We start from the raw sequence: 22362 nt of genomic DNA, 5'->3' as shown, positions 1-22362 counted from the left end.
AAGCTAAGTAGGTTAAAAGTCACTAGGTGACGGGGTTACAAGTCTACAAGCCAGAGGCTAAGTTAACTCCTGCTATCCCGTTAAAATGAACTAGGATTCACTACAGAAGACAAACCTAATTGATGTAATCACCGATTTACAAGTCTGAAAATATATCACAATTTCATCTCATCTCAGAGGTGGCAAAACAGTGATGCAATGGGGAGAAATATCTATACATTAAGTTATGGCACACGTGAAGATCTCTTACAACAATTTGTACTGAAAAAATAACAGTTGTAATATCAATCCTACATTCCCAAGGCAAATCTTTGGGAATATTATATATTAATTAAACATTCATTCACCCAGAACCCACAGTTTGTTCAAAATATTTGATCCCAGTTGTTTACAGATTCCTCTTATTTATCCCAGTCTCTAATTCTCCATTTGATCCACACCATGAGTTCAAATCTTCATTAGTAGTCTTTATTGTGAAAATCATCCAAAAAAATCAGGCAAATGTCCATACAGGTTACTGGTTAGTCTTCCTGTGGATTGCGTAATTATGTCACGACTCACGTGCTGCTGACGCCTGGAAACCGCAGATCTAGTGGCGTAGGTCTTGAGGGTTCGGCTTTGGCCCAGAAAGGGGCGACTCTTTCTAGTAGCCACGGTGCTGCAGGCAGTGGAAACGCCAAGAACAGACCGTGCCCTTTAGAATTAGTGCCAGAGGGAAAAAACTCCAATAAAGGGGAAAAAACCTCCAAAAAATGGATTCCTGAAACGAAAACAAAACCAGAAATCAAACAGGAACAAAATGCAGGTAAATGCAAAATTGAAAAGATTCAGAACCGAAGGCTAAGAATCAGGAGCGAAGACACAATCTGAGCAGAAAGTGATGCAGCGCAAGGAAAGGGAGAAAACAGAGCCCTTATATACCAAGAAACAGGAAGTGACAACAGGAAGTAAAAAGACACCATTTTAGATAGGGAAAAAGTACATAGGATAGAATAGAACAGGAACCATAGAAAATAGGGACCAACGAATGCTGGGAAGAAAAAGGTAACATGGGAAGGGGGAAAGACATAAAGAAAGGACAGAAAATGCCTCGAAAAAGTAAAGAAGAAAAAGAAGAAGAAGAAAGAAAAAGAAACAGGTAAGGAGGGGTCAGGGGAGAACAGGGACACCACAGAAGGCAGAGCGAGGCCCAAAATAATATCTGGGGCCTCGCGCTGTACAAAGAAGACTCGGGCGCGCCGCGTCCTGAGAACGCGCTGCGCGGCGCGAGCCGAATGCTCGGCTCGCGCCGCACCACGCGGCGCAACAGTAGGTCCCCCCCCCGAAGGTCCAGGTTTGAAGGGAAACAAACGATGAAAACGAGAAATCAAAAGAGGGGCGTGAACAGAAGAAGCATCTTCCCAAGAGCATTCACTAAGAGGATAACCCTTCCAGTGAATCAAATACTGAAGACGCCGGTGAAAAAGGCGAGAGTCACAAATTTCTTGAACCTCATATTCAGGGACATCATTCACCAACACAGGAGGAGGACAAGGAAACTGACGAGAGAAAGGATCAGGGACATAAGGTTTGAGTTGGGATACATGAAAGACCGGATGAATTTTCCAAGTATGAGGCAAGCGAAGACGAACAGTGACAGGATTGAGCAACTGAAGAATACGAAAAGGCCCATAATAGCGAGGCGTGAACTTATTCAGAGAAAGACGAGAGGGCAAGAATTTGGAAGAAAGCCAGACTTTATCCTGAGGGTGATAATCAGGAGTGGGTCCACGTTTCTTATCAGCGATCTTCTTCATATACCTCTTAGTGTGCAATAAATTAGATCTAATGAGCTTATGGAGTTGCAGGAGACGTTTGGAAAAAGATGTAATGGCAGGCAGAGGAGAGGTAGATTGAGGAGCAGTAGGAAAAGAGGTCGGATGATAGCCATAGGAACAGAAAAAGGGAGTGACCTTGGAGGCACTATGGACAGAATTGTTGTAGGAATATTCAGCAATAGGAAGATAAGTGTTCCAGTTGCTTTGGGTGGAATTACAAAAACAACGAAGGTATTGTTCTAGTCCTTGATTCAAACGCTCAGTTTGTCCATTGGTCTGAGGATGGAAACCGGATGATAGTGCTATATTGATATTCAGTGTCTTGCAAAAATGTTTCCAAAACCGGGAAATATACTGGGGACCCCTGTCAGACACAATGGTATGTGGAAGTCCATGGAGACGGAAAATATGGTCGATAAATATCTGGCTCAATTCTTGGGATGTTGGTAATTTCTTTAGAGCAGTAAAGTGGGCCATCTTAGTGAAAGAATCAACAGTGACCATGATAACCTGGTTTCCAGCTGATGGCGGAAGTGAACACATAAAGTCAGTGGAAATAGTATGCCATGGCGTTGGTGGAACTGGCAAAGGCTGTAGTAATCCTGCAGGTCTGCTACGGGGAATCTTGACTTGGGCACATATGGGACAAGCCTGAACATATCTTTCGACATCTGATTTCCAGGTAGGCCACCAGAAAGATCGCGAAAGAAGTTCTTGTGTGGCCTTAATACCTCTATGTCCAGCAACCGGTGAATCATGGCACATCTGTAATGCTTTGTCTCGCACTCTGTTAGTAGGGAGGAATAACAGCTTCTGATGAAAAAAGAATCCTTCTTTCTTGCATAAAAAGGTTCTTAATTTCTCTATTTCGCTATTAGACAGGCTGGAATACTCCAGTTGTACCTCATCCAGAAAAGATTGAGCAACTCCAATGATCTTACTAGGCTCCAGTAGAAACTGAGATGGGGAAGGAGTACAATCTGGATAGCGTCGAGACAGAGCATCAGCCAGAATGTTTTGAGATCCAGGAATATAGGTGATGTAAAAGTCATACTGACTAAAGAAAAAGGCCCAACGCGCCTGGCGACTATTTTGGCATACAAAATTACGTAGACATTGCAGATTACGGTGATCTGTTCTCGCCTCGAAAGGCTCCTTGGATCCCATCAGAAACTGTCTCCATTCGATGCAGGCTGTCTTCAGAGCTAACAACTCTCTTTCTAGTACAGAGTAATGTTGTTCAGCTGAAGAGAGAATATGGGACAAATAGAAAACAGGATGTTCAAGACCATCATCTTCTTGAAGTTGAAGCAAGACTGCTCCAATAGCTTTTTCGGAAGCATCGGTAACTACGATAAACTGTTTATTGGTATCTGGATGTCTCAAGATGGGAGCTTGAGTGAATGCCTTCTTTAATTCTTGAAAAGCTGTTTCAGCCGCCTTGGTCCAGACAAACCCCTGTTTTAGATTTTCCTTCTTTAAGGTATGGGTTATATGGCTGGTCTGTTTAGCAAAGTCTTGAATGAACTGTCGGTAAAAATTTGCTAATCCTAGGAAACATTGTGTTTCTTTGATAGAAGAGGGAGAAGGCCACTCTAGAATTGCTTGTATCTTTTCTAGGTCCATAGCTATGCCGGTGGAACTTAAATGATAACCCAGATATTTGACTTCCGTCTTATCGAACTCACACTTTTCGGGTTTGCAGAATAGTTGATGTGCTCGGAGTCTGTGAAGGACTTGTTTCACATGAGAAGAATGTAGTTCGGGGTGTCTGGAAAAAATAAGGATGTCGTCCAAGTAGATTACGAGTGTCTGGTTCAAGAGATCGGAAAATATTGAGTCCATAAACCTTTGAAATATAGCAGGAGCGTTCGTAAGACCAAAGGGCATGACTTTATATTCAAAATGACCGAACGGTGTCCTGAATGCTGTTTTCCACTCGTCTCCTTCTTTTATACGTAAAAGGTGGTAAGCTCCCCGAAGATCCAACTTGGTAAAACGTTGAGCCCCTCTGACTGCCTCTAAAATATCCTTAATGAGGGGCAAAGGATAACGATCCTTTATAGTTATCTTGTTTAGGCCTCGAAAGTCTATGCAAGGACGAAGATCTTTGGTCTTCTTAGGTACAAAAAAGAGAGGAGCCCCTGCTGGAGAAGATGATGGAACAATGAGACCACCCTGTACATTTTCCTCCAGATACTCCTTAAGAACTTCCCTTTCAGGTTCCGTGAGAGAATACATCCTCCCAAAGGGAACGACTGTTCCAGGTTCCAAAGGAATAGCACAATCGTACTCTCGATGTGGAGGTAATACAGGTCTGGATGGTTTTTGAAACACGTCTTGGAACTCTAAATAATGTTCAGGAACCCCTTGGACAGTGTTGATGGAATACTCCGTAGTACTCTTCATAGGTGTTAATCTGTTTGGTGACCAATATTTATCGGAAGCAAAGCAATTTTCTTGACAAAACTGTGAGGATAAAGAAATTGTCCGGGTTACCCAGTTCACATATGGGTTATGTCTAGTAAACCATGGAATTCCGAGAATAATGGTATGGTTGGGAGATGAAATGAGATCAAAAGAGAGGTGTTCTTGATGATTACCAAACTGTAAATTTAACATCAAGGTCGTAGTATCGACTGGACCTGAGGATATTAAAGATCCATCCACGGTGTGTACTTGTTCAGGAATGTCTTTGGGTTGAGTGGGAATTTGCAGATTAGTGGCCCATGTCTTATCCATGTATATACCACTAGCACCACAATCCAATAATGCCATAGTTCTTTCTTGGCGGCCATCAGGTAGTTGTAATATGACTGGTAACACGAACAAGTAAGTTGTATTGTCGTTGAATGAGCTGATAGAAGGTATAGCCGATGATCCCGTCCCCTCCCTTCTTACAGAGGACGGGAGGTGGCGTTTCCCAAGGGTCTAGGTGGACGTACAGGACATGTACGAAGCAGGTGACCAGCAGAACCACAGTAGAGGCACAATCCCTTCTTCCGTCTGTCTTCCTTCTCACTAGCAGAGAGTGGCCCTCGAGCAGTATCCACTTGCATGGGTTCTCCTTCTATATCTTTAGCAGGAGGACGAGATTCCTCAGGATGAGGTGGATACATCCGTGAAGAGCTTGGCTGAGACGCTCCTCTACTCCTTCTCTTCTCCATTCGTCGTTCTTGGAGACGATACTCGATGGAAAGTGCTTGATCCATGAGGCCACGAAGATCTTCAACTCTGGTGGAATGTACTAATTCATCCTTAATTTCTTCCTTAAGTCCTCTGCGAAACAAAGTTACCAGGGTACGCTCCACCCAAGTGGTCTCTGCCGCTAATTGACGGAAACGTGTAATATATCGGAGGACATCCTGGGAACCTTGCTGGATATCACATAATGCTTCCTCTGCCGAGGCTTCCAATCCTGGGCGACTAAACATCTGTTTGAAGCGGGTCACGAAGGCAGAATAGTCCGACAATACTGGATCGTTGGATGACACCATCGGGGTTGCCCAGGCCAAGGCAGGACCGGATAATGCACTAATAAGATATCCCACCTTTGTCCTGTCATGAGAGAATTGGCTAGGTCTGAAGGCGAAGTAAACCGTTAATGCATCCAGGAATTCACGCAGTTTAGTTGGTTCACCAGAGAAGCGAGGCGTTGAGGCGGAGATAGTAGGAACATCGCCACTGCGGAGGGCCAAAGCCTGTCGTAAGACCGCATTCTCGTTGCGCAATTGTTGCAATTCCTGAGCTTGTTGTTGAATAGTAGTCAAAAAAGATGAATCAGGATCTGCAGCCGCCGCCACTGTGTCATCCATAGTATCAGAAGATGTCGGAATGGTTTGGCGCTGCATTCTGTCACGACTCACGTGCTGCTGGCGCCTGGAAACCGCAGATCTAGTGGCGTAGGTCTTGAGGGTTCGGCTTTGGCCCAGAAAGGGGCGACACTTTCTAGTAGCCACGGTGCTGCAGGCAGTGGAAACGCCAAGAACAGACCGTGCCCTTTAGAATTAGTGCCAGAGGGAAAAAACCCCAATAAAGGGGAAAAAACCTCCAAAAAATGGATTCCTGAAACGAAAACAAAACCAGGAATCAAACAGGAACAAAATGCAGGTAAATGCAAAATTGAAAAGATTCAGAACCGAAGGCTAAGAATCAGGAGCGAAGACACAATCTGAGCAGAAAGTGATGCAGCGCAAGGAAAGGGAGAAAACAGAGCCCTTATATACCAAGAAACAGGAAGTGACAACAGGAAGTAAAAAGACACCATTTTAGATAGGGAAAAAGTACATAGGATAGAATAGAACAGGAACCATAGAAAATAGGGACCAACGAATGCTGGGAAGAAAAAGGTAACATGGGAAGGGGGAAAGACATAAAGAAAGGACAGAAAATGCCTCGAAAAAGTAAAGAAGAAGAAGAAGAAAGAAAAAGAAACAGGTAAGGAGGGGTCAGGGGAGAACAGGGACACCACAGAAGGCAGAGCGAGGCCCAAAATAATATCTGGGGCCTTGCGCTGTACAAAGAAGACTCGGGGCGCGCCGCGTCCTGAGAACGCGCTGCGCGGCGCGAGCCGAATGCTCGGCTCGCGCCGCACCACGCGGCGCAACAAATTATCCCAATAGGTCACAGATCGAATAGATCACAGGAAAAAGGTCACAGATCAAATAGATCACAGGTCAACACGTGTTTCATTCGGGGTGTCCCCCTTGACTTCCTCAGGACCTCCTTGTGATCTTCAATTCTATTTTGCCATCATGTATCCCATCCATACGCATATATATGCATTTCTTGTTATCGGTTCGTGCGGGCAATTTATTCTCCCTGGTCCGCGTACGATTCTAAGTCGTTATCCGTCTCTCACGTCGCGAGTGCGCTGACGCTCCTAACACGTGTTTCATCCGGGGTGTCCCCCTTGACTTCCTCAGGACCTCCTACAATAATATTGCCTATCATTAGCCAATCAGTAACTCAATGATAATGTCAGTAACAGATATAAATATCTACAGCACTCCCCTTCGCTTCCTCTTCCTATGTCTGCCAAATTCTGCAGCACACATAGAAAGTGGTAAACACCTACTGTGATGGTTTATGTGCAGGAAGGTGTCCCTTCCTGCACAAAAACAATCATCCACACAAAGCAAGCACCCATGCACCATGGTGCAAAGATGCCTGCCTTGGTGCCAGGCATCAATTTGTGTATCAGTGCATGGGAAGAGGTGTAGTGTAGCCATTTTTAATATAGCCTTTGTGCGTTTGCTTATAGCATTAGGCCTCTGTGCACTTTGTTCTAGATGCATTTTATTTAGCCTCGCACTGTTATTTTTCAATAGCCAGTTTCACGGTCTTGTTTTATTTTCTTCTATCACACTGTTTAGCTTACTTCAGCACCGGAGTTCTCAAACAATACATTCTTGCTTGCTCTGTGCTTCAGTCAAGGATACAGTCTGGTACATTACCGATAGACGTGGTAGGAGTTTAGTCTTTAGGGTTCGTAGAAAGTACACATTCTTACGTGGGGACGTTTCTTAGAACACCGGCGTGTTGATTATAAAAACACTTCCTAGTCCTGGTACACGTAAGAGGGAGATTCCGACCAGGGAACGACAACTAGACGCTGACTGCCCTGTTGCAGATGCTGATCCAGATCACAGGCCTTTGCTCAGGTATGAGGGTTGATGTCCTCCCGGGGGAACCCAAAAGGCAGGCTTAGAGCTTAACATGCTGTGCTCAAAATAGAACTTAGAAGAGAGAATGTAATCTAGTAGCACTATGATAGTGTTATTCTTATGTTTCACTCTCCTCGTTACTATTTCAATCCTACTGTGTGGTATGGTTCTGGTTAATGCGGCTCACGCTTTGTTATCTAAAATGCAGTCATTTTATTAAACCAATCTTTAAAACTCAAACTGCCTTTGTCATTCATATAGGAGACCGCACTGTGTATGAGGGAACTGGTTGGGATCTGAGTGACCACGACTTCCCTGGGAAGCACGAAGATGTCATGCGCTCGGCTGCCCAATCATCTCTTCCCTCTTGGAGAGATGAGGCACTGCTAGTTAGCCAGAACAAAACCGGTTTGAGGGTGACAAGAGTCCTACGCCGTGGATTAGACTTAGTCCCCCACACTGTGAACGACCCTGCTACCCAAAAATCCAGTAGTCTCATTACATGGCGCCGCCAACGATTGGGCTGGCTCTAATTTTCGGGTCCACCAGTCTCTCTCGGTCTCATATATTATAATGATCCCTCAGTTCCTTTAACGGAGACGTCCGTGGCACTGAGGACTTCCACCACCGCGATATAGCTAATCCTAGATATAGCGGATGGTTGTTCAAGCTTGAACTTTAAAAGGAAAGACCCCATTTTTGGTGTGCCTTCTCTGAACCATCGCTGTTTTTCTAATGGCGAATCCCCAGGTGATACAAATAGCTCTAAATATGAGACAACCGCTCACAGCGCATTTGCTTGCACATGGTCTTACGAACCAGGGGGGTCCAGTCACGTTCGTGGTGGCCGCCCATGCAGACTATAGAACAGAACTTTTTTACACTTGGGTCACATTTCCAGCAGTTGATGGGAACACAAATACATTTCACACATATACGATTGCGAACGCGCCTGGCTAGTACAGGGCGTACGCATATCTAGAGATACCTCTATCTTATCAAGAACATAATAATTGGCCTGCTGGCGCCCTACCCCATACAATATTACCAGTAAGGTTAGGTCCACTGAGTAATGATGGTCCGACCTGGCCTTTATTGGCCACATGTGCACCACATCCTGCGGTTGCAAATATGTGGCTGAAGTTCGTTGTTTATATACAGACTTAACGGCTACATATAGACGCTTAGTACAATTTGTGATGCAGACACTAAATACAAACCCAGCGCGTGCTGCTCCAGCACAACAACATGCAGTAGCTCCAGGTATAAACCCGGCGACTGTACACTCTATAATGGGTAAGGTTCCAGCAAAACGGGAGGAGACTCCATTTTGGCTGGCGCAAAAAATGTATATGCTGGAGGCGGTATTTCTCCATACGGGACCTCAGGACAAACATAGAATATTAACTATGTGTTTACCATTTGGCATGGTTCCCACAGTGGAACATTGTAATACATGGGGCATGGTGTTTGCCGCGCTCTACACAACAGCACACGATACACCGACATTGGCAAACTTACCGGAAGTGCTTAAACAGATTCTGGATGAATATGTATGGGGCTGCCCCAGCCTTAGATTTGGGAATGCAACTGATGGGCAATTTTGCCACGGTTTCTTCAATAATATTAAGTAATCTTAAAGGGGAGGCAGTAGCACTAGCGGTGCGTATGCGTCTTCGTGACGTCCCACAACTAGATCAGGAGCGGGAACTGCCTAAAATAATAGTGGAAACATATTCCAGTATCGGTCGAGATAGCCTAGGGGCTAGACCACATAAACCACAGTTTCAAGGGAAAATTAGTAAAGATAATACTAAACAGCAACCTGAGGGTAATAAAAAGCGCTGGGAGAAAAAACAACAGACACCTAAAAAAGAAAGGGGAGAATCTCTGAGAGCAGAGACCCCGCAGACTAGGTATAATCTCAGAAATAGGGATAACTTGAAAACGCCTGATAGATATCAATACACTGATACATCCCAATCTCGTTCCTTTCAGGACTCATCGGAAAAGAGAAATGAGAGAGGTGGGCGGTCAGAGCGGAGAACAGAGTACGTGAAACCAAGACAGGAATCACAACGCTCTTCAGAGGTTTCTGTCAAGAAGGAAGAGAAACCGATACAACAAAAACAACAGTTTAAAAAGAAAAAGGTGGCGGCAGTCTCAGTTAGACATGCCACACAGGAAGAGAGTTCTCTTGAAGAACAAGACGTGGGCACTAGCACTGCTAGAGAGCGCAGCAGAGGTCAGAATAGTTCGCCGGAATCTTCTAGAGCATCTGGAGGTGAAAGCAACTGACGACTTCATACAGGTTGAAACAGCAGATATGCGTGTCTCTGAACCCGATAGGGTATATACAGTGACCTTACAATTGGAAGGAGACATTGAACGCACTATAAACGCAATCTTTTGGGATCGTGTGGTCAAAATATATGACATTTTGCTGGCTGAACAAGATTGGCCGCCTGACTTTGTTCGCACCTGCCCAGTTGGGGAGGAGGTTATTAAACCTTCGTTCACACCACTTGTTCCAGGAGAACTCGCAGAGTCCTAAAGCATCAAATGGGCTCTAGCACAAGCCCCTGCCTTATATAGAAATCAAGTAGGGTGGGATAGGGATTCTCCATATCAAGTAATTCCGATTAAAGGCGAACCTCAGCCACAACCGCAATATCCAATAAAACATGAAGCAAGGGCACTGGTGAGAGAAATACTTACACAATTAGAATACCAGGGAGTAATTGAACCCTGTGTCTCGCCGATGAATAATCCCTTATTCCCTGTAGCTAAACCGGACCATTCATATAGAATAGTCTTAGACTACAGACACTTGAACGGACACACACGTACATACGATATACAAAATTCACATAGCGCGGCACTAATGAACAACATTGTGCGAAAAAAGTACAAAACGACTTTAGACATCTCAAATGGTTTCTTCTGCCAGAATATAGCACCTGAAAGCAGGGATCTTACAAGCTTTAGTGCGTTAGGCTCCCAGAAAAAATTCTGTAGTTTGCCTCAAGGGTATAAGAATAGCCCGGGACTGTTTGCGGCTCGTGTGACTGAAATTTTACACAGGTTGGACCCTGAAGCATTGTCATATGTGGATGATATATATCTCACGGATGACAAGTTACTACAACATTTAAGACGGGTAGCCCGCATTGTTGTTGGGTTTGCCAAAATTGGCTACAAATTTAACTTAAAAAAATCAAAAATTGCCTTCCTCAGCGTCATATTCCTGGGATATGAGCTGTCAAATGAAGGTAAGAGCCTAGCGCCACAATTTTTATAAAAATGTGCGCAATTGCAACCACCTAATATGATTAAGTCATTACAATCATTGGTGGGCTTTCTAAATTTTGGCAGAACATACATTCCTGATTATGCTACACGCATAAAACCGTTATACGAATTAATACGTCCTGATTTTTCAAGCAAATTCTGTACGATTGAGCATACACATACACTTCGGGAGTTGCAAGCAGATCTCCTAGCTGCAAAACATTTACATACACGGGACAATAAGACACATTTGGTCATCAGGGTAATAGCTGGGGCCATTGGGTTTACGTATGTCACCTTTAATGAAGGTGAGACAGTCCCGACTGGATACAAGCCTCACTTGTATTCGGCTGCTGAACAACTGAATAGTTGTTTCCCCTATTCCGGCCCTAGAGGCTGTTACAAAAGCGAGTGTTCCTAATGCGAAAGCATTGCACCCGCGATGGATACAATGGGCTACGTCTTTAACAGCCGCTGATGTAGATTACATTTTTGACCCTAAGTTACAGACTCAGGAACTTTTGCAATATGAAATTGAATATCCAGTTCCTGCTGACACGTTGCCTATTGATCATTATCAAGTAGTCATGTACACCAATGGCTCTGCGCAACCGGCAGTGGGGACAAAACACCAATATTCAGCTGCATGTGCAGTAGTGAGCGGCCATATGGTGGGGGAGAAATTCTGCCCCCAACATACTTATACACAAACATTAGGGGACTGTACGGCACAATTGGCTGAGCTGAAAGCTCTATTGATGGCACTAGAACATACGGATCCAACACAGTTTACACTGATTGTTTGTGATTCATATTATTGTGTCCAGTCTTTTAATGAATACCTACATTACTGCCGATTGAATGGGTTCAGAGATTCAAAGGGCAACACCATAAAACATAGACTACTGTGGGGGAAGGTAGCAGACCTGAAGGAGACGCTACCCAAGGTCCAAGTTGTACGTACTCTTGGACACCAGCGCATTAGAATACACGTTGCTGGGAATACTTTGGCTAATGAAGCCGCAAAGTCAGCAGTGGCAGTTGCCACTGTGGCCACAGTTACTCGTTCGAGTTCCAAACCATACACAGAGATTCTGGCTGCCATAAAAGCTACGGTTGATGGTGCACCTTATCCTAAAGGATTTCCTAATAAATATCAATACTTCATGGGAAGTATGCTGAATGCTGAGGTTAAAATTCCAGGCGTAGGCGTATGCGAGATTCCCAATAAAGTTGTAAGACCTCAATTGATTAATGCAGTGCATGAGGGGGTGGCATCTGCACAGGCCCGTTACTGGTGGCCTGGTCTCTATAAGGAGATGAAGCAGTATGTCCTTTGTTGCGACATCTGTCAACAAATTAAAGTTTCAATGGCTAAGCGCCCGCCGCAGACACCCCTCTTAATATCAAACAGACCATTACAATGTGTGTACTTGGATCATTGTGGTCCACTCACACCAGACAGTGCATACAAATATATCCTGGTGGCTGTAGATTCTTGCTCCAGATTTGTGTGGGTATGGCCACAACGCTCGGCTGACGCTCAAACTGTTATTAAAGATTTGCGTGTCTTTGTCTGTACATATGCAGTTGTGGCGTTCCATTCGGACCAGGGCCCTGCTTTTGCCTCAAGGGCATTCAGGGACACCATGGCTTCGTTGGGGGTCCAGCTCCAGTTTTCGTCTCTATTTCATCCCGAGGGAAATTCTGTCGTGGAGCGTTTAAATCGCGATTTAAAGCAATCCTTAACGGCAAGAGTCTTAGGTTCGGGTCGTAGTTGGCTAACCCACCTGTATGGAGTACAGAGGGCACTGAATAACCTGCCTAGAAGGTCCCTGGGGGGTCGTACTTCATATGAGTGCCTGTTCGGAACACAAATATTTGTTCCGGATCTAGATGGTCCTGGTGTGGAGGCGTCGGAAACGCCTTTTGACATAAATGATCGTGTCACTGTTTTGCAGGAATTACAACGGTTCCGTGAAGATAACTCTTCTAAAAGTGCTGCCTGCACAGGAATTAAGGATGTGCCAGTAACGTCTACTGGTTGGATTCCCAGAGTTGGGGATCTTGTGCGTGAAAAGGTTGCAGTGAAAAAGAAATTAGCCCTTCTTATCGAGCATCAGTCCCTGTGTTGGGGATACACGGAACAAGAACTGTTATTTTACCACCTTTGCCAGGTGCCAAAGAAAATCGCTTTGTTTCCATTGACAATGTCAAGTTACAACATGTGGCCGATTCTGCACAGCAGACCAAGAGGAACGTCCAGTAGTTCCCGAATCCCTCTCACTACTGGGGAAGATGTTCCGCTCCAAGTTATTTATACCAACATTGTTGCCTCTCCGAGCTTGGGGAGGGTGGAAGATGATCTTGCGATAGTTCCACTGACAACAAATAATTTGGAAACATGCGATCGAGTCACTATGACTGCTGATGTTGCGGGTGGTGTGATCTACAGTGTACCACCGCGAAAAACACCAACTCCTCCATTGAATACAGCGGCACCTTTTACAAGAACTGCCTCTGGGTACTTTGCCAACAACAATAATGATCTATTGGACTCATTTGCATCTTCAATACCTGACCCAGGTCCACGTAAGCTGATTTATTGGCTTAAAGATACGTATTTTGTTTTTCCTTGGAACTATCTGTGGCTCTTATTCACTATGATAGCATTTTGTCTCTGGATAGGGTTTGTCGTTACCTTTTTTCTGTTGATACATGGTCATTTTCTTCCTGAGAGATCAGTGGTTGAACAGGTGGAGGAGGTGTTGAAGCCACATTTTTCGTCACATAAGGTTCGAAGAGACTTGTCCTTTGTGAACATTTCTGCAGTACCAATTCCGGATGGGATTCTGTGGGATAAAGTAATGTTTGATATATACGGTCCCACTGAGATAATTCAAATACCATATGTTCTAAAATTATCTATGAATGATATCGTAATACCAGGCATTGTATCTGATGATTGGGATGTGAAGACAGTTGATTCCATGAAGACTGAATTACAATACTATACTGTCTATGAGAATGAAGATGTTTACCAGTTTAAATAGAATTATGGTGACATGTTTTGTTATAATTATTATGGGCACCACTTTATACATAAAGCAAGTAGTCTGAAAACGATATTTGATTATACCCAATGGGAGCATTGCCTGACTCCCCCGAAGGGAAGTTCTAAAACATATTCTGACAAATTTGCGTATTTTTCTGAGCATCATCCAATGGATGCTAAGTCATATTAGAACATTGGAATGTTGGCATGTCCATTGAAGACAATGGACTGCTGCGGGCTTTTACAGGCCGGTAAAAGCCCGCAGCGCCAACATTCCAATGTTCGCTTTGTTCACAGCAACAGCTGTGAACAAAGCCTCACGGAGCCCGAGGGGATTTAAATCCCCTCGGGCTCCGTGAACATTTTTTTTTTTTGATAGAACATTCTGCCCTGTGTGGCAGAATGTTCTAATAGCCTTAGAACCCGCCGTAGCGGGCTCTACCGGCTATTAAAGTCCCTCTCCCTTGTTAAATGCCCTCGCCTTCGGCTCGGGCATTTAACGCGGGGAGCGGGCCTTTAATAGCCGGTAGAGCCTGCTACGGCGGGTTCTAAGGCTATATTATTTTAAGTTAACTCCGTCTAAAGATAAGCAAATGTTGTTGACTAATACGAAATTCATATATTCAGATTCTTTTGTTTCCCGACTGTCGATTGAAGGTTATGAATATTGGTCAAATAATGTTGATTTGAAAAGTGTTTGGGGAACAAAACATTGGCAGACACAGGGTAGAGAAACATTGTTTAGAGCATGTCTCATTCCCGTCCAGATTATTTTTTTAAATGAAACAGTACAACAGACAAGCTGTTTGGGCTTAGCAACGATTAGAGAAATGAATATGCCTAGTATACCTGTCCCTACAAAAATGAAGGATTGGCAGAAATATGTAAATGCCACTTTTAGTGAACTTACAGACTGGGTCCAGAATGGTACATTTAACACTTCATTTGCACGTCCGGGCGGGTGGTTATTGTGGCCTGTAGACACCAATGGGTGTCATCAATGTTTTGTCACCTCCTCGGGGGGTTTCAGGATGAGTCGGGCAGACCCTTCCTATATATCACCTGAACATGCTTAAATTATTACTACATATAGTGTGGGATAATTGTGTCAACAATGGTTAAAATACTCCTCGCTAGATGCAGTAAAGACACATCTCACTCTCCTGTCTAATAACACTGACTTGCAAGATTTTTTGTCAGGCCCGAAGACACCACGTAGGAAGTGTTTCTTGTATGAAGTGAAATGAAATATGGAAACTTTCCCAACAAGAGGCTGCGGCCCGGTTAAGGCAGACAGATCAGGAAAATAAAAAAGGCATTAGCTGTTGTGGATAATGGAATTCACACTCTGTCCGACCGAATACATACCATCGACAACATTGTTTCTTCTGCCATAGACATTATACGATCTGATATGTCTTCTTTATATCATGGACAAAGTCAAACAAGATCCATTATGCAGTTGGGTTGGACACTTCAGACACTGAAGGCGGGTCGCGTTCCGTGGCAGCACATCAGGGCCAGGGAGATATTTATTTTTTTCCTTTAATCTGACGCGACAACAACAACTGATGGCTAAGAAGGAGGCGACTTATGTTATGCTTAACATCGAAAAATTGGAAAGATTGCCTTTTACCGTGGCCGAGATTCCCTCAGCTGAGTGGTTGACACAGGGGGTTATTAATCTGCCTATTTCTACACTACAATTCACTTCTTGTTTAAAACATGTTCTGGTAGGCAGATATGAAAAGATGGGAGATAGTTATATACATGAGGTGTGGGAACTTCCCTTCTTGTACAAATGTCTCAATGGTTTGAGAGACGTTTTTCTTAGCGGTAGTGAATGTAAGACTTCAGTTAGCCATTCGATGATTTGTAAGCAGCTGTCCTTGCATGGGGCATGTAATGCCTCGGTTGCGAACCTGGCTTAATATCCGAAGGGAGTTCTGGCCCCCTTGATTAAACGCACATTCCAGGTGCTTTCAAACGGCAGCTACGTCCTCCTCAATAATGAAGACTGTTGTGGCATGCAGGCCTGAATAGTTTACGTTGTTTCGGTCACCAAGGTCGTTACTTGCTGCAGGAATGAGTTGTTTCTCCCCACTAAATCAAGGGAGGTAGCAGATATTTGGCCTCACATTGCTACTTCCAAGGTGAATTTCGACAAGTTAAGTAGACTAATGGCTCTATTGTTTCAAAAGCATGTGGCCCTTACATCTGCGCGCGAGACCTATGCAATTCAGGTGGCAAGGTCATCAGCAGAAATACAGTCCCTGTTAAATACCAACTTTCCAAGCCACTTTGGTGAACTCGTGGGACGTTTATTTAATGCACAGCTGCGATTGGAGGCCAGGAAACACCACTAGACGCCAGGGATTTCACTTTGGGGGGGCGGCCCCCTCGGAAAACGGGCTTGCCTCCTGTTGTTGAAGTCTAAGGGCCATCAAAGACTTCTCCTGCCAGCACCTGGACTCTCTGCTGAGACTCCTGCCCTGCCAAGTGGTGCCCTATCCAGTTCCTGGGGCCTTGGAAGGTGAAGCTGGCAGACCAAGACTGAAAATCCACGCACAGACCGCTGTGCGGGAAAAATATCTCTGCACCTTCTGAGACACGGCTGAAAAATGACGCGCCGCCGGCTTTGTGGCAGAAATCGACACTCCACCGGCATCGCAGCTGGAAGATCAACACACGCAGCTGGAGAAAAGATGCGCAGCACCCGCTGACGGACGCTGATACCGTGCGGCAGGATTTTTAAAGCAAACCTCGCTGGGCGTTGAAAAATTACACAAAGTCTGCCCAGGCCTGAGTGCTTGCCCGGATCGACGCATCACTCTTCTGCAGAGAGGAGAAATGACTCATGCAGACCCGACCGCGGAGGAGGAGAACGACGCACGGTCTCGCTTGCGGGTAAGAAATCGATGCATCGCTAGCCTTTTCCGATACTCACTCGCCCGCAAATGTTATTTTGACGCTACCCAGGTACTTTTCAACACTAACACTGTTTTTACTGTTTTCTCAAGGATTTAAGACTATTTTGCTTTTAAAATTAATAACTTGACTTGTGTATGTTGGATTTTTGTCATTTTGCTCTTTTTTGGTTTAGATAAATATTTCCTATTTTTCTAAACCTGTGTTGTGTCATTCTGTAGTGTTTTCACTGAGTTACTGTGTGTTTTGTACAAATACTTTACAACTAGACTCTGAAGTTAAGCCTGCCTGCTCGTGCCAAGCTACCAAGGAGGTGAGCGGGGGTTAGCTGAGGGTGATTCTCGTTTACCCTGACTAGAGTGAGGGTCCTTTTTTGGACATGGGGTAACCTGACTGCCAATCAAAGACTCCATTTCTAACAGCAAAACACTGCCATGAAGTACATATCATGTGTTCATAACGGTAGAGGTGCATGACAATACAGATAGACATGACACACATGTGCAGGATGAATGCAAATGCAGTAAACTATAGCAATGATATTTTTTTCTCTAACATTTATACTGTTATGGTATCCAGCCATAGGTAATGACATCTTTTGGCAATCGAGAAACCGACGCGGAGAGGGCCTATAACCATGCACATGTTCAGACCAGGACCATTGTGGAGAGGACCTTTGGCTTACTAAAAGCCAGCTTTCACTGCATGGATGTATCAGGTTGGCGACTGTTCTATTCCCCACTCATGGCCTGCAGGATGATTCTGGCATGTGTCATTGTATGCAATATTTGTGTCAAAACAAATTGCCCCTGGAATAAGGAGCAGGAGCCTCCCCAGGAAGAGGATGCGGATGACATGCCAAATCATCCAAACATTCAGAACACTGCTGTCTGTGCATGTCGACATGCCCACATTGTTTAGCATTTTTCAACTGACTACATGTGGAGTAAGGCATGACTATCAAACACGTGAATAAATGTTCATATACAACATATGTCTCAGAGTGTTTGGCACAGTCCCATTTCCTAAAAATATACATTCAGGAAACCATGAGTAGGCCCCAAGAGTTGTCAATCTAGTGTGAACACTGTTGTCATCCTCTAAGTACCAGACACAATGCACTAAGTTTTTAAAAGTGCGGTGTGTAATATTTGCCTTGCCTGCCAAACAAACACGTTTAAATGAAAACCGTCATTTCTGCCATTGAACTGTTGTTCAAAATGGAAAACCAATAGATAGATGTCACTATGTGATGCATCAGGGCAACACTGCATGCCACGTCTGTAAATAGAAGTCCGGAACTACAACAGTTACTCAGTGTGAGATGTGTCAAATCAATGGGTGAAAGAGTCATAACACTGCTGACAACTCACAACATCAACATCTTTTGCACTGACATGTATGACGATTAGTAAGTGTACCACGGAGGACAGTACATCTCTATATATATATAGGAAAGTGTCTCAAAAATAAGTGTTCATCTTGCATGTATGCCAGTCAATGTCATAGCTTGTCCCATACTGTTGGCAATTGGTCTGAGTACATTAGGACATAAAATTACTTGTATATGTATGTGGGAACAGTAACTGGAAAAAATATTACCCAAAACCACCCCTACTCACTGTGCATCTGACAAACTATAGAGTCTGTAGCTGTGGCTGATTGCTTCTCACAAACACACCCACATAGAAGCCAAGAAGAGTCCAAATCATGGCCTAAACAGGACCTGCTACATTTTAGAGGGGACTCCTAGAGTACCACAGTAACAACCTGGAGTCAAGATTTATCCTACTCCCCAAAAATAGCCATGAAACCAATACTACTGTGCTGCATATTGGCAAAAACATGTGCAGGCCACAATCTCAATTGGCCCAGTGACAATGAGAAAAAGGAACAGCTGGATGATGAGTATGTGGAAGATGGGGAGTAAGCCCAACATGTAACATCAATAGCAGCAATCTTGCTGAGTCATCAAAACTAGTCATGTGTATGGGACTTGCATGAATGATTTACAATGTCAAAATAGTGTAATAACAAGAAAGAGTGTACCTGTGTAATATTACACATAGCATCACAATCAGGGTGTAGCCAAATTACTTGCCCAGTCACAGTTTGTGACAATCATCCATTTTCTATATACAACAATTTTTCAGTTACTGAAAATGGTGTAGACTGACCTTGGCTGTATCCTGGGTCTGCTAACTAGGCCTAGGTCCACTACTCTGAACAATGGGCATAAGCTAAATTGGCACAAGCACAATTGCCAACAACAGTCTCCTGTAAGCACCTAGTAGATGATTGTGCAAGGTTAAATCCCACTACCTATATGTCCCTAGGAGATAATAGGGCAAGGTAGAATTGCACTACCTATAAGTCCCTAGTAGATAATAGGGCAAGGTTGAATCCCACTACCTATAAGTACCTAGTCGCTGATAGGGCAAGGTAGAATCACACTGCCTATAGGTCCCTAGTAGATGACTGTGCAAGGTTGATTTGCACTACCTATAAGTCCGCAGTAGATAAAAGGGCAAGGAAGTATTGACTGCCCGATGTATGTCAAATGTGGTGTGAGGTGCAGAAACCATATCATGTGGCAAACTGCCCATGTGTCCCCTGATAGGAGGACCCTGGATGGGGGGAACATGAGCAAATTGCACCATTTCCATACAGATGTGTGTGCTAAGGATCAAATTTACAAGCCCCTTGCACCACCGGAATGTCACTCTTTTGCGACACTCCAGTGGCATTATGCCCTGCTCCAAATTTATGAGGTGGTGTCAAGCCACGAATATCGGCTTAACACCACCTTGGAAAATTGGTGCAGGGCACAGTGCAATCGGAGCATTGCCAAAAGTAAAGCACCTGTGGTGCTAGCTTCTTGTAAATGAGACCTTTACTATAGCAACACTTGCCTGCACCACACACTGTAACACCTCCTCTAACCTAACATGACAGCCTGCTGTCTGCACTTTGGGATGCAGCACATATTGTTTGATGTGTGCGCAGTCCTGCATGTGGGTGTACAGGCCAGATTCCATGGCTAGACCATGGACTAAGCAATGGACTGAGGTGCCAACACATAGTTGCCACATGAGGCAACCCTCTGAAGGTGTCACACCCATGAATCATAGGAAATGTGGCCTAAGCATTGTCTGATCCTTGTAAGGCATGTACTCTCACCCTTGTACACTTACAATAAATACATTGGCCACATGGAAAGGGAGGAGTATGTGGAACACAACTATTCACAGGAAACACAACAATCCACATGACTGTAAAAATGATTTCCACATAACATCACACATCTTTACACATATTACAGCCATTGCATCAAAAAAATTGACACATTGTCCCAATGTGTGTTTTTTTAACCAATTGGATCTGTCAAAAATGACGCATCCCATGCGACGCGTAGGAACAACCTCTTAATGTGTCATCATGTGACATGAAAAAGCCACGCATTGGCGGGTAGCATCAAAAAAACAACGCATTGGCCAACATGTGCCACATCACCACAGAAAGTGTTGTAATGGATCTGCCGTGCTGCAAACCAGGAACTGCAAAGTTACTTTCTCTTTCTCTTTCTTTTACAGTCACAGTCTTTTTGCCTGTATTGGAGAGAGGTTGTGTGTTGTTGGAGCTGTGCTGGGGACTGCTGTAGAGGTATCTTTTGTGCTGTCTTCCTTTTCTGTAGTGTACCTGAGGTCTGTTTTGTCTTGTCTATTTGTGTATTGTATTTTTTTGTGATTGTATTGTCAGATGTTTGTCTTTGGGGTAGTTTAGTCTGTTGGGGTAGTTGGAGTTAGTTTGAGGTTATTTTCTCTTTGTTAAGGGTACAGTGGGTTTGGTTTGGGACATGGGGGGAAGAGTAATCCAGGGATACAGGATAGAGGCAACCAAGCTACGATGGGGGAATGTCCTGTTCCACATGACCCATGTATTTGAGGTAGAGCACACAGCCCACTAATTAAAGCATCACTGGGCAAACATCATCGCCGTGGAACGGGACCTTCTGGACCACCTGGGAATCGAGGGCAGTTGAACTGTGGGGGAGTACAACATTTCTATGTGGCTGACTCCGGTTTTGCAATTGCAAGTACATATCTGTTGGCCATAGGGTCTCCTTTACTAAGTTATGACAATGGGCAGGGCTTTGAGTAGTATGGCTGCACAAAACAGCATCCATGACAATGGCGACAATGCACCATTAAGAAGACAAATGACATATTCCTGTCCTTGTCCCCTGTGTTTAGCCACTAAATTCTGATGTGCACCAATGCCACAACCCTTTGTCACGGTGCAAGGGTACATGGTTCCCAGGGACAAGTGTCCATGTCCACTAAGGGCCTAATTACTGTTGTATGTTGCATAGTCGTGTACATGAGATGACAATAGTGATGCAGGAATAAAGGGAGTCATGGCTGAATTTGTCCTGTGAGTCATGTATGTGCAAAGTGCCATTATAATTAGCTATCCTTGAAAAAGAAAGTCATCTGCAAAATGTGAACAATGTAGCTGAGACATGTATGTATGGTTCCAGCACATACGTGCACATGTCAGCCTAGCCTACCAATGTATGTCACTGAGACATGCCTAATGGCCTATTTGAGTATTCACTAACCTAAGTCTTCTAAGTCTATTAGTAAATCATATGTAATGTGCAATAGTTGTCCATAGTGCTCGTTGTTCAACATTCATAGTGCAAACATTTAATGCCACATGACAAACATCAACCCATCAACCCCCTTAAAACAGATCTGTGGACAAAGTCAACAGGAACTACAGTTGTATTGTATTATTTCTTTAGAACACAAAACAACCCCACCCCCTAGAAACACCAAAGAAAAAGAGAAACCCAAAAAGCCCCCCATAAGAGGAACCACTATGTACTAACATTAATCTACACAACACTAACTAATCTAACTAAAGGTATTTTTGGTCCGCAAACTCTGTATGGAATTCCTGCACATAGGGTGGCTCAACAAAGGGAGCAACAACCTTGTAAGTAGGTGGGTGCACGCATAGTTGCAGCTGAAGGTGATGGTCCAGCCCCTGTAGACCCTGCCCTGTCTGTGGCCTGAGACCTGCCTGCTGTGTCGGTGCTGGAGGCGGATGGTCCCTTCAGTGGTCCCCCTTGAGGAAATGCCTTCCTGGAGCCTGATGCTCGCTCCCTCTCGTAGAGCCACCTCATCCTCCAGAAGCCCTTCTGCACCAGATGGATGTGGCAGTAGCTTTCTGCCCGCTTCTTAAACTCCTGCTTCTGGAATGGGGTCATGTTGGCAGCTGAAACATGAATGGGACATGTCAGTCAAATATCTATTAGGCAAATGAACAACAGACATGCAATGGAAACACTGTCTGCAGTCGTCACATGTCGGCTAGCACAAATCACAATGACATCTTGAAAGGCAAGGTTAATACACATCTGCATTCCAACACTCATTTCCATATTGCTCATGATCAAAGTATCGAGGCTAGCTAATGTTGCACAATGCCAATGACCCATATTGAAACATGTTCAAAGGGCCATGTCACCATTGACTATGCTCATTTTACACATCAGTTATGTGACCATTGTAGGTCACACTTCTCATCTAGGATTGAT

This window comes from Pleurodeles waltl, chromosome 1_1 (genome assembly GCF_031143425.1).
Source record: "Pleurodeles waltl isolate 20211129_DDA chromosome 1_1, aPleWal1.hap1.20221129, whole genome shotgun sequence".
Lineage (NCBI taxonomy): Eukaryota > Metazoa > Chordata > Amphibia > Caudata > Salamandridae > Pleurodeles > Pleurodeles waltl.
This window is presented reverse-complemented; position numbering follows the sequence as displayed.